The sequence below is a fragment of the Psittacula echo genome, assembly GCF_963264785.1.
Source record: "Psittacula echo genome assembly, chromosome: 6".
NCBI classification, from domain to species: domain Eukaryota; kingdom Metazoa; phylum Chordata; class Aves; order Psittaciformes; family Psittacidae; genus Psittacula; species Psittacula echo.
In genome coordinates this window covers 49,293,698-49,309,477 of record NC_137743.1, presented here as the reverse complement: position 1 = coordinate 49,309,477, position 15,780 = coordinate 49,293,698, and positions in this window count along the sequence as shown.

Sequence of the window (15,780 nt, the reverse complement as noted above, 5' to 3'; positions counted from 1 at the left end):
GGCGCATGTCCAGTGAGCAAACAGGGATGCAAGGGCTGCTGGATACAACTTAATCTGTGTTTTCATTTAGCTTTTCAATTTATCTTTCATGGGATTAAAATACCCAAGTATTCGCGATGTTAGATGCTCCATCTAGTGTCTCACCTGGGAAATGAGCCCTCAGTGCCACTGCAGAGCCTGGGATGGGACATCCACCCCCTGTCTGGTGCTCGGTACATCACGGACTGGACCCTCCTTCTCTGCAGCAGTGAGGTGAGGTGCGGTGAGGTGAAGGCCGGCAGGCTGGGGCGCTGGGGACAAACGTGTTCAAACTGAATAAGGCAAACGCATGAAGACTTTTGTGGCTGCTGAAAACCAATGGCTCAAGTTCAAGTGCTGCATTACAGGGAATCAGAACGCCTGAGCTGCTCAGCTGTGAAGATCTCCCTGTGCTCACCAATGGGTAGGAGGTGCTGGGAGGGGTGGCCATGGGGCAGGATGTGTACCTTGTCCTTGGGTGCTGCACCCGGCTTTTTTGGGGCTTGGGGGTATGAGGAGCATAAAAGCATTTAAAAAATTGCTGATTAGCCAGTTTGCATCTCACGGCCATCACCGTGGCATCCAGCCCAAGCCAGGTCCCTTAAGAAAGTCAAAAAGGGGGAAAAAACCCAGAACTTGCAGATTTTATTCAGTTTGCTCTGAAATGTACTCAGGAAAGAAAAAAATCCCCCCAATGCCTGAGGCAGTCCCATCCCCCAAAGCACATGTGTGGCCACGGGGCAGTGGTGGTGGGCTCCCTCCTCTGCTGCAGACCATGCCATGGGGCAACACTGTGCTTTGCGGTGATACCATCAGGTGATGCCACGCCATAAGGTGATGCTAGGAGGTGGTGCCATGCCACTAGGTGATGCCATGCCGTGAGGTGATGCCGTGCTGTGAGGTGGCGCTGTGAGGCAGTGTCATGCCATAGGGCCATGCCAGGCTGTGACTCAATGCTGCAAAACTCCACATCTTGTACAAGCCATGAGAGATGCTCTTTAGCCATTTTGGTGCCAAAACCATTTGTTTGTTGAAATAGCCAGTTTGTAACCTCCAAGCACCTGTTCTCTCAGCAAATGCCCCCTCATGCTGGGAGACACCAGAAGGATGAGCAATGGCTCCTGTTTAGGGGCCCCCACACCCGAGTGCAGGACCTGCAGTACCAATGGGCAATGCTGTGTCCCTAGGGCTGGACACTGTCCCTTGTGTGAGGAAGCCGCAAGTGGGGCTGAATGTGTAAGTACCACTGTTTTCTTCTGGTGGTGCTTTAGTCTGCAAGCTCCCCAAAAAAAGCTAGGCAAAGCAAATTCTCCCCCTCCTGCCCCCCCAGTGCATGTGGAGCTCTCAAATGAGGGATAAAGCCATTTGTTTCTAATTATATTTGGCAGCCACTCAGAGAATTTAGGACTAAAGCACGCAAATTTTTTTGCTCCTGATTAAAGCACTTGACCTCATAAGCGAAAAGCAAAGATTTCAACAAACGCCCACAAGTAGGCGAGGAACAAACTGCACAGAAGAGACCAGAAAGAAAAACCCCTCCACTCAGATACACAAAATAATCCAGTATGAAACAAAAGGCAGAATATTTAGTGCATAGCTCATGCCTGCCCAGGGCTCAGCTAAACACCCAATTACTGCTTTAAACACCCAACTGTCTGCTTTAAAAAGCAGAGGGCTCTTATTCTGAGCTAAGGCTCATGCGGCAGAGGCCCACATGCTCCATTGGGCCCATGGCACAGATGTGACCGAAACCCATTTGCTGCCCATGGAAAAAAAAGCATTTTCCATGGGATGGCTCAGCTTGCTGGGCTGGCAGGACAGCGGGGCCTGGGACAGGGGGTATGTGAGTTGTCATCGGGTTTGGGGGGTTTATCCCACATTCCCAAGCTGAAATAGTTTCTGCCCATCAGAAGAAGGATGCAGCATCCTTCGCGCCTAATTTCAAGTTGTGGCTGCCCTGGAGTGCCGGTGACAGCGAGGCAGAGCCTCCTCCCTTCCGCCCATCGACACGGGGTGACACAGCGTCCAGCTCCAGTGCTTACTATTTTCTCCGTCTTTAATAACCACGCAAGGATGTGTCGCAACTGCAGAAGAGTTGTCTGGCTCCCAACCAAGAGAAATAGCAGTGATCTTGATGGCACCCTTTAAAACAGCGGAGAAAATAGCTCAAACAGAAATTAACTGCTCTGTGAGGTTCTGTGGTCTATAAAATGCTTCCCCTGGCTCCATGGTTTTAAAATAACATGAAAGAAATACTTTCCATAAAAAGCAGTTAACTAGCTTTTTTTTAGTCATAATTCTGAGAGTCACACCCAAACAAAATAGTTATACAAGCATTAAATTATACATGAAAGAAGGCTGATAAAGGCAGTTACAGAGCTACCACGTAAGATTTCAGATACACAGATAGCAAGCGTTACCAACATTTCTATTAAAGGTGACCTACAAAAGAGGGACAAAAATAATCTGTGCCACTTCCGATTTCTTGTGATGCGGGAGAAAGTGAATGTGAAATGGCTGGAGCCCAGCTGCCACCCAGTCCCTCTGTCACCATCCTGTCGGCCTCCGCTCTCCATCCTCTTCCCCAACAATAAATGAAGGAGAGCAGAGATTTGCTTTCAGCCAGGACTGCAGATACGGAACTGCTGATGTTCTCTGTTTGTGCTGGGGAACTTGCTCAGAGGGCAGAGAGAGGATGTTTTCCTCAGAGCTCACCTGAAGCAGCGTGAGGATGGGATTTAACAGAGATAAATTCACTCTGCTTGGTGGGCACCAGGGGTTTGACCACAGAAGCAAGGGCAGCAGTGGGCTGGGCTGGTTGCGGGGCTGGGGAGGCTGCCTTCTGATGGGTAGCTCCTCGCAGAGGGCTCATCCTGCATGTACCCTCTGTCGGTTCTTCCCTTGGGGGTTCCCCAGGGCCTGTGAGGGTTGGTTCTGTGCTTCAGCTGTCCCTGAGGTGGGGGGTACCAGCTGCCTCCCCACCAGCCACCTGCAGGGTTTCATAAAGCCTGTGGGCATCAGGAAATGTGTAACTATAAAAGTATATAATAAAATACATTAAATATATTTTTATATAGATAAAGGCATATAGTATGTCATTATATATAAATACATAACGAAATACTTAACTACCTCCAAGACTGCTGCTCCTCCATTCCTGCTGGGTGGGATTGTTTAGCAGGTTATGTGGTTGCTGTTAGTTTCAAAATATATTTGGAGGAAACCAAGGAACAAATTGAAATGCACAGGCACACACGGAAACACACCACAGCTGCATAAGCAGCGTGTCTGTAGGTGATTGAGCTCACAAAATGAGGCTGCCCAGTGTATTTGCTTTTTCCTGCAGCCAATGGGCTTGGCTGTAGGGCTGCTGCTACCGCTCTGTCCAGGTCCCCCCAAGCCACCCGTCACATTTGAGGACCTGTGGATAGATGGGAGCTGACTTTCTGGTGGAGAAAACTGCCTGTAAGGAGCAGAAAACGTTGATTTTTCGATGCAACACTAACATACAGAGTGTGTGTGCTCAGTGCTGCTACTGCACGCCTGCAAGACTGTGTCCCTGTCAGGGTGGCAGGGGCTGCCGCCCTTGCCTCTCGCCTGCTGAATGTGAGGGAAAAGTCTTTTTCTAGATGTCTCTTGAGCAAGGAAGTGAGACCAATACAAAATAATGCAGAAAAGATGGTTTATTTCTGTTAACCCCTAAAGTTCCAAGGACCAGCATTCTCCACCAGAGCAATGGGGTTAACAGGATCACTGTGGGTTTGCACCTGAGCGGCTTCCTGCAAGGAGCTGGTGGCTGTTTCTTGCGGCGACATTGCCCAGAAACCAATCATTCAGCTCTGGTTTTTCCTGACCTTTCGGTACAGTTGGAGCAGGGATAGGGATGGGGAAAAGCCAGTGAGGAGGAGGAGGGGTGGGAGAGGTGATTCCCATACTGGGCAGCCATTGGCAGAGCCCATCTCTGTCTGTGGCAGGCCTGTGCGATCAAACACAGACACCGGGGGGGGGGGGGTCGCAGACCATCTGTGAGCTGTGTCAGCCCTGCTCTGTCACTGCAAACCTAGCACCTTTGTTCCATCAGGGATATGCTTGAAGCCGGTATCTTGCTCTGGTGCTTCGTCTTTGGCAGCAAGGGATGGAGGAAAATGGATTTTATTTTCCCACCTGGAGTTATATTTCAGCCCAGGCAAACATTATCCAATAACTGATATAAAATAAACTTGAAATACATAAAATAAAGCCTGAGAACAACCACTATTTTATGAGTTCACCTCAGTGAGATCAGGCAAAACCATTTCAGTGTGGGCAGGTTTCCAATCTGAACAAGGTCTCCTGTAAAGCTGCTGCTGATGCTACTCTTCTCTAAACTAGTACAAAACATCTAAGGGTAGAAAAGAAGAGTCTGCACTGCAGCAAAGGGACTGGCCTCTGAAGCAGGAATGGGAAGACAGGGGTGTCAATCATTAAAGTGGTAAGTATGCCAATGGGAAGGCAATTTTTCTCTCAGTAACTTAAAATGCGGATGAAAGGCGTTTGTTAAGGTTCCTCTCATAGAGGCAGACCCTGGCCTCCATTTGTCTCCATCACCATGCCCTGAGCTGCTGGCTCTCCAGGGCTGCAGAGGAGCTCTGAGAAAGCAGCCATTACCCCAACAGTCCCCACATCATCCTCTGCACCTTCTGCTTTCAGCTGCTAACGGAGACTGAGGAACAACTCCAGGAGTGGAGCCACTGGTTGCATTTTGCACTGGCTGCAGTTGGGGTGTGTGTTTGTTTGTTTATCCCCTTCTCCCTCCACTGGTGTGTGATAGCTGTGCTCAGAAGGAGCGCCTGTTCTTCATTTAGAGCCAGCATTAAGCTACTTTTGCAACAGGATTGATGGAGGCAGGAGGAAGTCAAATGATTCATCCAAATTCAGAGGAAGTCCCACTAAATAGCTTGCCCATAGCACTTATTGGTTATCGGTCCTCCTTTGCTCAGAGGAATTGTATGAACCAAAGAACTGAAATGAGTATGGCAGGGAACAGCGGTTCCCAGCTCTGTCCAGATTCAGCTTTTCAGACTGGCCCTTATAAGGCTATGTAACGAAAATCCCAGAGAGGGCAGAAGGAGCTGTATGCTATTAGAATTAGGCTACATCTCCATATCAGATGCAAAGGAATTATAGCCGCACACTGCATCCTTCAAACAAAGCAACAAGGTTACATGGCCAGCAGGTTACAGTGGCCCCTCCATCTCCAGTGGGCTGGCTGGGGCTTTGCATCCTGCTGCGTCCTCCTTGGTGCCATCCCTGCTCCTCAGCACTGCTCCCTTCTCTGGCACAGCAGGGTTTGGATACATTATTAATCCTTATTCTTACTGGACTTTCCAAAACCGACTTTCTTTGATTATTGAGTATTGCTGTATGCACAGTTGCTGTGCTTTCTCTCTACACAGTGACTCTGGGTTACGCAGGGTGGTATAGCTGTGCATCACTCTAGAGGCACGTTAGGATACCAAAAGCTTCCCCAGAGATATCCATGTTCTAAGCAGGCACAACAAACCACCAGTAGCCTCTACATGCTGAGAAAGAAGAGAAGGAACAAGAGCACAGGCAGCAAGGTCAAAGCAATAAACTGTGGTGGAATACTTCAGCAATGGAAAATAACTTGGCCAAGAACCGTGGGGCACTGATGGTTTCCTTTTACTCCCATGCCTTCCCCAGGCAGACACACACACAGGTTTAATTGGCAGTAGAAATGGGCACTGCCTGGTGGTTTCATAGCTGAAGCTGCTCTTCCCCTGGTCTTCTGTCCTGGCTGATCTTTCTGCCCACCAAAAAATGCGTACTCCCAGTTTTCCCCCTTCCAAGGACTTCCTTTTTCTCTATTTGTTTTTCTTGTTTGCCACATCACTTTTTGGTTTAATCTCACTCTTATTCACTGTCAAAGGGAGGTTTGTCCTTTTCTGTGGATGAATGTCTCTCCTCGGAGCAGGCAGCCCAGTACCTCTTGCACTGAGAGTGCAGGGAGCAGCTTTGCCCAATGGGAGCAGCGTGGCCAAGGGCTGCTTGCCGCTTGCTCTGCTGGTCAGGGGTGCACCCACACCTGGGCCCCTGCGCTGCCTGTCACTGAGCCCTCCCTGTCTGATCCCCCTGGTAACCAAGCTGCGTGGCATAACTCTGGATTAATGGCATTAACCAGGCAGTGGAGCTCCTGCTTGGGCTGATCTGGCCTCCTGAACACAAACTGCACTTGATAGAAGAGCACAGCATGTGATGTCATGATAGCTACGCTGCTGCTCCTGCCCAGGCTGGCTGCTCCTCATGGCCATAGCTACTGTTGTGTGCCAGATCATCTGGAGCTGAACCGGGCACTGCTCCTCAGCACCCTGCTGCAGCATGAGGACCTTGACTCCCCTCCACCAGCGCAGAAAAGGCAGCCGGCAAATTAGCAACAGTGCCCCATGGCCAAGTGAGAATTGCTTCATTGACATGCTCTGGCAGGGGGATTGGACTAGATGATCTTTTGAGGTCCCTTCCAATCTCTAACATACTGTGATACTGTGATACTTCCTTCACCCAGGTGAGCAGCCCGCAGTTTTGACATCGGTATAACCAAAATAGATGGTTGTAAGAATTGCAAAAATTCTGCTTCTGCCTTTTTATTTTGTTTTCCTTACTCAATTGAAAGAGTAGGAGAGGAAAGGTCTGATGCTACTGCTTAGATTCATCTAGCTGAGAAGCAACAGGCAGGTGCAGAGGTTGGCTGTTGCATTTTACAAGCGCTAGGACTGTGATGCAGGGCAGCCTGAGCCCCACGAACCCCAGCTGCCCAGGTTCCCATTGTATGTGTCTTAACAGGCTGCAGACAGTGTTGAAATGTACACATACGTGTATGCACACAATAGACAGCACAAAGACTTTAAAATTTTAACCTCAAGGTAATGGTATGATTATTATCTGGAGTAAGTATGGATGCAATCTGTTCCTCCACTCCTCCTGCTCACAGCCCCTGAATTACACTCTGTGCTGAAGAGGCAGATTCTTAAACACTCTGGTTTAGGTTGTAGTAACATGTAACATTTAGGTCTGGCTGCTAAATGTGTTCAGAAAGGTTTGCAGTTTTTGGATACTTGTAATTCTAGAAGGACAGATTTAGATCAGATATTAGGAAAAACTTCTCCCCTGTGAGGGTTCCCCAGAGAAGCTGTGGCTGCCCCATCAAGGGCCAGGTTGGATGGGAATTGGAGCAACCTGGTCTGATGGGAGGTGTTCCTGCCTGTGGCAAGGGGGTGGAACTGGGTGATCTTTAAGGTCCCTTCCAACCCAAACCACTCTGTGATTCTGTGCTGAGGAAGGTGATCATGCTGCAGACCTCTGCTCTTCTGGGGAGTTTCAGGTGTGACCTCTGCAAAAGCTGAGGTAATTCTGTGCTCAGGTATCATCTGTACCAATTATAACCAACTCTTCTGTCAGTTATCCTGCAACTTATCAGGTGAGAGAGCTTCTGTGATCCACCCTGAACAAATGTGAGCTTGTTCTGCCCATAAAGATAACCACGTACGAGCTGTGCTTTGTAAGGACCCGACTTCTCCCAGCTTGTACCATCCAAGTTTAGCTGGTGTTAACCCTCTTACCCACTCACAGTGATAGAGAGAGTTTGGTGGTAAAGGGACACATGAGAGGTGCAGAGCAAAGTCGAGCTATTAGAAGAAAAATGCTCAAGCACTTACTACTACTGCCATGGGGAGCGGAGGGATATTATTCAAGTTCAGTATTTTGTATGAAGACAATTCATTGCAAATGTCTCTCATGTGAGCCAGGCTGGACTCCCTCCAGGAAGAAAGACCCGATAGTGTACCATGTGCTCCACCGATTCCTAATTTCAAGCAGCTTGGAGGCACCCATAATGCAGTTTGGGTAGTGCTGACTGCTGCAGGAGCATGGGAAGACTGCGCATCCACAGCCATAGTGGAAAACCTGAGCAGCAACATTTCACTGACTTCCATTAAACTGTGAAGGAAGTAGGAGGGAAACAAGCGCCTGGCAAACCTCTCCAGGGCTTCAGTGAAGGCTGCTGATCGCGAGCTGGGTATCCTTCCCAGGGAAGCTTGGATTTACCCAAATAGCACACTTTGTGGAGCTGTGACAAACCAGATCTCACTGTGGTGCCCAGATACGTGTCCCCCCTCCCTGGCTGTCCCCGCGCCAGGAGCTGCTGTCCTGTGTGGCCCCTCCAAGCTGTGCTGCAGGCAAGACCCACCCTTCACAGCCAAAATCCTCCCAGCTGCTCTTGTGCTACTCGGGCCTGGCTTTCTGTGTTGCGCTTACGTGTGTGAACAGGCCTTGTGCTTGGAGCCTCTGGGCATGGAAGCATAAACACGGCTATTCTCAGTAATAGATGTGCTGAGCACCGTGTGCTGCAGCTTATGCAATCCTGCTTCAAACGAGTGTGAGGAATTCATAGAATTCTCATAAATCTTGATCGCTTCACTTTCACTGGGGGGTTTTATTATTCCTTTTTTAATTTTGTTTGCTCTGTTTTCCTCCCCCCATTAATCATTCTCTTGTTTAGAAGTTTCCTCTCTCCAGTGAGGGAGAATTAAAAAGCTCTGCTTGGCAGAGCTGGTGAACCACACCAGCTGCATACTAACGAGGATGAGGATGGCTCTCGAGCAATGTGTGGGCAAAGAAGGGATGCAGCCACTCAATCCAGCATGCAGTCTTCAATGGAAACCTGGATGCTCTTCGTAAGCAATCTGGAGTAACCTGATCCTAACCTCAGTCTCACCATTTTGGGGGATGCCACTGCAAGCATCATGACATTTGGCCATCTACATCATGCTCCATCTTCTGTAGTTCTGCAGTTAACTATGTTTTTATGTGTATGATCTACTCTTTGGCTAACCTGCTCAATTTTAAAAGGTTCAGTACCTTGAAACACTCTCCTAGATAACCATTGTCCTTAGATACCACACCAGGAAAAGCAGAGAATGGGGCACAAATAAGGTGGAACCAGAGTATCCCAGTGGGAGCCAGCCAGGAGGGAGAAGATGAGTGGGACAAGCCCTGAAGTAATCTACAGAGGAGATGGGGATAGAGGGATGCTGGAGCAAACCATGGGGTGAAACTGGAAGTGTGCCAGCACTGGTGCATGGAGAGTTTTGCTTCAAACAGGCAACTTGTGGGGTTTTGTCTAAAACCACCATATTTATGAGTCTCACCTTTCATTACAAAATAGTCTTGGAGGAGAAAAGTCCCTGAAGCATGACCTGCTGGACTGAATAGCCAAAATGTCAATACGGGTATTCCTCTGTTACTTTTTTAAAGACAGCTGCCTCAGCATTAGGATCTGAGGTTGGCCAAGACCTCATTATTCTTAGCAAACAGTTGTACTTACAAACCTGCTTTACAAGCCCATGCCATGTAGCCTCTAGTCCTGGTCAGACACTCATCTGGAGAAAGACACTGCGAAAGGAGCGTCAGACTTGAGTCCTGCAGAAACCCAGCAGCGCCATTGCCCCTTGTGCTGGCAGAGCACCCCCAGAGGTGGGAGCAAGGGTGCGAGAGAGCCCACAGATCACAGCTGCCTCCCCGTCCTCCGAAGAGCAAAGAAAGAAAGAGCCGGTTGGGGCTATCAGCAGCAACAACCCCACAGCCTCTGACCATGCAGCGTATCACCAGTGAAGTGGCTTTGACATGTCCCTTGCCCTGATTATTGTATTTTTAACAGTAGTTAGGTGGTTAATTACCTGAAAGTTGCAAGTGAAGTCTTGTTTTTCATACGTGACCTAGTAATTAAATTACCCCAGTTGCTGTTACATAATGTAAGTAACAGCTACATGATTTTAAAAGAAGAGTCAAATTTGGCAAACAGTTTAGAGTAATTTCATTTTATATTGGAGCCTAACACTAAGAGATTGCACAGAAAGCAGAAGGCAGCTGCCTGGAATAGTTTGAAATTAGCATGTGGAAACCAACAACTATTATTATTGCATTACTGCTTGTAATTCCCAAATGGAAAATTAAATTTCTATAATAGATACAGTTTTTTAACAAAAAAAAACCAAACCAAACACAAACAACCAAACAAAAAACCAACCAACCAACCAACCAAAACTTCTCTTTTTCTGGCAAGGAAAATTCTTTTAGGAAATGATACCATTGAATGCATCTTTCCAAAGTAAGAAGTGAGGGGAGAAAATACCCAACTTTGCAAGATTCCTCTGCACGGGGCTTTGGCCTTCTGCAGATGCCGCTACAGGATTGTCTGAGATTTCTTCTAAAGGGCTGGCAGAAAGGTAGATTTATTACTTAGAGAAGAAAGCAAGTTACTTACTTGGCTTTTGAGCTGTAATACACGTTCACGGTAACTCCATTTAGCTTGGAATTTTGCATTCACTTGCCAAAATACAAGATATTCCTCCTTCCTCTACAAACTGACGAGCCTGACAACATGCATCTGACCAAGAACAGTGCAGAGAATTACAAGGCTGGTCCTAGGAACACAGGATCACATTTCAGGCTCTTGGAGCTTGATATTGGCTAGTAGATCTTTTACCTTAATTTTAATAGGCTTTTACTTCTGCATATCAGTTTCTGTGGGAAGGCTGGCTCGGGCATGGGGACCTGGCCACCAACCTGGTCTCCCAGTCAGACCAACAGTAACTCAAACAATCAGTGCATCTTTAATTTGAAATGCTTGATGACTAATCTCTTATTTTCTTTAATTAACGATCTACAGTTAATCATTATGAATGGTAAATAGTCTATTTCAGCATTGGTAGCAAGATTTCCTATGGGAAAATCTTCCCCTATAGCTTTAATTTAAAGTTGCATTTTCACATCACACTTACCAATTCCTTACCTTTATGCTATTGCATGATTACAGGTCCATTAACTAATCACATTTGACAACTTGTTTATTGAGGGGAGCAACTACTTTACATCTCTTGCCTGGGAAAGAAAACACTCTAACAAACAATTATTCAGCAGCTGCAATCATGGAGCACTGAATTAATTGCTTTGAAGATTTCAGTCAAGATCTTGATAAAAATCAAAGAAGACGTTGTTTGACAGAATGCATGAATGAGAGTGCCAGAAGGGACTCTGGTTAGGGAAAGTACAGCCCTGCTCTCAAGGATCGCACCTTGAAAAGCCAGACTGCAACGGAGGAGGAGGCAATGGAAAAGCTCATTTGCTTGTTTGTTCTTTTATGATTTAGTTTATCAAAACTGGAACTCATACATATATTTTGATTACAGGATCAAGATGGTGCTAAAAGGGCAAACAAACCCGAGCACGCTCAGGTCTATAAAGGCTGACACATGGATATTTCATACATGTAACCTCTGTGGCTGACTTCTCTTGCCATACAAATAATTAACCCAAAGAGTAATGTGAGGCTTAATGATTATAAAGCACTTCAAGACTTTCTCTGGAAGGGAGCTGCTGTGATTGCACTGGCATGGGATAAAAAGCAGAGCAAGGCATGAGGCCCTCTTGGCTCTGGACCTGGCTGGGCAAAAGTGTCTCCATGCACAGCAGTGCTCGGTGTCATGCACTGGGAAAAACAGCAGTGCTGGTGCCGTCTGCTCTCTGCCATGTGTCCAGGGAGGTGTCAGGAGAGTTTGCGTGTCGAGTGTGCATACTGGTGCTTCGCTACGACTAGGGCATTGTGGAAAACAGGAGGACCATTGCTGAATGAGCATCGCTTGGAAAGGAGTTTCTGATATCTCTTCAGCTCCCTTGTCTGCTGGGCATTCATTGGAGTAATTGCTGCTCTTTCAACAGCACAAGGAGGATCACAGTGTCTCACAGGAGACAGTCCCAAACTCTGCTCCACAGACAAGACACAGCCTGCAACACTGGCCAAGCACAAGGCCTTCTTTCAGCTGCTGTACCTCATGTGCTTTGCATGTCAGCTGAGATGAAATATGTTCCTGCCAGATAAAACTAATTCCTATAGTAACACTGAAAGGGAAGGAGAGCTTAAAGGTTCAAAACCCTCTATTGTAAGGGGCTTAAAAAGTGAAGTACAAGGACTAAACAATATAATTTCTGAATATTATGTCACTATTCAAACCAGAAAAACTTGCCCAGTAAGCTGAAGAACAGTTATAATGCCATCTATTTATTAGAAAACATCCTAATTGAGCTGTGGGTCATATGAAAATCCCAACAGTCAGCTTTTCAAAACTGCCCTGTTCTCACATTAAAAATATCTTTGTTAGTGTCATCTCTCTAGAAACGGGGAGAGCTTGAATTCTTTTCTCTTTCCTGCATGCCCTCAGTTTAGAAGAGTCTGTGAGGAGGGTAGTATTTAGGTCATGGCCATGAAACGTCTTTACTGTTTTGCCAAATTCAGCACCAAGGAGGACTAATGCCTCAAAAGGAGTGATGGAAAATACTGTCATGACTGTCCCTATTAATAAGTGAGGAGCTGTGCAGCCGTGGCCCTTGTATTGGCTCTTGTTCAATATAGGTGAAAGCCTACATTGAACAAAATTTATACAACAGGATTATACATTTGCAATTATGTATCCTGATTCAAATAACTGTTTCTGCCGTAACCCCTTGGCTCTCTTTCATGCTTCAGTAAGAGACAGATGGAGCCTAACTAAATAATTGCCTCTGTCTTTTGCTTTTTTTGTTTTTGCAGGTATGGTTGACAGAACTTGCCCTGCTGAAGGAAATGTAGAAAAGTAAACAAATTGTTGCTAAAGTTTGTATTAATCACTCCAGCAAGGTGTAGGGTAGAAGACAACTGATACATTCTGGTTATCCAGATGAAAAATGTAAATAGCAGGTTACACATTAATGCTTGGAAATCACAAACTTTATTTGCCAAGGAATTATACAATTACTTTAAATGGATGGCTGGAAAAATGTGCCTCAGTCTGTAGGCTTTACTGGCTATTGCATGCACCAGGATAGATCTGAGTTAGTCCCAAGACAGCAGACCTTTACTGAAGTATAATGATCAAGCAAATATTTAAGAAACTTTCTAATCAGGCCAGGAGTAGAATGTGATGTATTATTAGACACACAAATGAACTCTTATTAAAATAATAAAAATTGATATATTAAAGGCATGGTATAATAAATCCAATTTGACCTGCAGCTATGTGTGGAATACCATTATTAGGATTTGTTCTTAATAAATTTTATTAAGCAAATGGAAAGCTTGTTAAGTGAGACTCTCCTAACTTTGAGCAAAGTTTCTTCCATGTTTGAAAAGCTAGACTGCCCCACACCACTTCAAATGGCCCATGCAGTGAGATAAAGCTGTGCTGGTGCGCAGAGCAGCCCTGTCCTCTGCGTTCAGTCAGTAAATCTGGATTCAGGCCCTCAGTTTTTGTACAAGCCAAATACATGCGCTAAGCACCAGGCAACTCAGTACTCTGACAATTGCAACTCTGGCTCATACATCCACATCATAAGAACAGTCAATTAAAATGTGCTCAGTTTATTTTAAAAGCTCTCAACCCTTGCATACAGACATGCGGGACTACAGAGTAACAATCATTCAAAACCAAATGAAGTAAAGCAGCTGCTGCCATCTGAAAAACAAATGCTGTGTGGACAAAGTGACTTTCTTGTGCCAGCTACACCTCCCTAAGATTTTTCCTACTGTTGAGAAAGTTGCCAGATGTTAAGCTCACCGTAACAGCGCTAGGATCTTTCTTAAGGTGCACCTTAATTTAAGCACAGACCATTCTGGCCATAGAGTGATGGCTAATGAAGAACGAGCAACTAAAATGGATATAACACTAATGAACATATTACGTTCTTGTAAACCAAAGGCACCCCTGAGCTGAAGTGCATGTTCAGCTCTGGACACCGAGCTCAAGAAAGATATCGTCAGAATACAGGAGAGATTTTGAAATAGACAGTAATTAGAAAATGGAAAATATAACCCAAAGAAAGATGGAAAAGACTGGGACTGTTTGCCTTCAGGGTGAAAAAACTTAGGCAAATATATTCATATTTTGGTATCACCTTCATAGCCAGTGACAAAAAAAGGAAGATGATGGACTGACTTTTTCCATGTTAGCAAAGGAAAATACACAAATTTTAAAGTTTGGAAAGAAAACTCCTGTGGCATACCATCAAACTGCAAGTTCCATGAGGCAGCAGTGATGCCAAAATGTAATTATATTAAAAAAATACAATTTTTTACTTTTAACTGCCACTATGAATTCATGTCCAGACACAGACATGCAGTGAAACTTTGACAGGATAAAAGGCTTCCCATGTCTGCATATAAAAGAGCCTGTAATTACTAACGGGCTAGGAAGAAACCATTTGTGTATGAAACAGGATTCCTCGACTTCCTTTTGCAGGTATTCCTGTATCACCTTCTGACACAGGTGACACTGGACAATATCAAAAAAACCCTCAGGTGAGATAATGTAGGTTACAAATTATGTTCTTTCAAAACTATTTTGGAAGAAGTTTGTAGAAATGTGAAGAAAAGCCTTAATAGAATAAAAGAGGCTTCACTAGTTACTATAATTTTTCTCCCTTTGGGGAAGTACATGAAGAACATTTAGAAAGCTATCTTGAGATAAGAACCTTGAAAGATTGTTTTTTCCCCCATGAAAAACAATTTATTTTGATGTCTCACAGATTTTTTCTGTGGATATACAATACATATATGGAAGGATTACAGCTTAACCACTTGCTAATGGTTATACAAAGAGATCATCATATATTACTTTACTATGATCCCTTAAAGCAAACTGCAGCATAATTTTCATTAAATCACTCATCTGCATTGGCTTGCCTTGCAATTATCAATCACACTGTTTTTTTCATGGACTCTTAAATCAGTCACATATTCTAAAATTGAAATGTCTAACAATTCCTTCTACTTTTATTACCATTCTTTTACGATAATTGGGCCGAAAGAACACTTTACTTGAATGGCACAGTTGGTTTTAAATTAGCAACGCTACACCAAGCTCTAGCCGGTGAGGTAAACAGGAGTTCCCCTTCAGCACAAGGCTGCCTATGAAAGAAAAAAAATTAATGGCTGGTATTAGTAGTGTCAGTGACTCATTTATGAAGTCACCTTACACAGCAGATGGAATTATGTAAATCTGCTTCATGACACATTTTCTTGCAAGACTATGCGAGAAGTAAAAAAAGCACCTGAACTATTTAGGCACATTTGTGGAAACAAGGCACAGCTCATGTAACATTTCTAACGTTACACATTCACACAGAGATCTCTTGGACACATTGGACAATTCATTGAGCAATCACGCTAGCTGCCAGATGTTTGGGGTTTTTTCTCCCTTCCTCCAGCTTAGAAAACTGAGGCAAACACTGTTTGCTACTGTCAGCCTAGAGGGATACATTCTGCAGGCCCAGCAGAAAAGTATCTACCCGTAAGTTCTTATTTTACAGCAGCCATCACCCGTGGTTTATAAACTGGAGTAAAGCTTAATGCAGTTTTAGATTGAAGAAAATTACACCAAAAGTCTTTTACTCTAGGAACTTTAATTTCACTTGCATATTTTAACAGAAATACATTATGTTAGCAGCAAAAGATTTCTATTCTAACATTTCACAATACATTAGTGTCCAAATCTGCATTTTTCTACCAAGGCAATCTACATTAACTGTACATCAGCTCTGACAGTATTTCCAAATATGTACACACCACTGTAAAATAACTATTAATATAATTACCATAGAAAAACATAAAATCACAATACTAATAAAAATGTAAACACTTTAAGCTAATGTAATTAAAATTGCAAAAGGTACCATCTA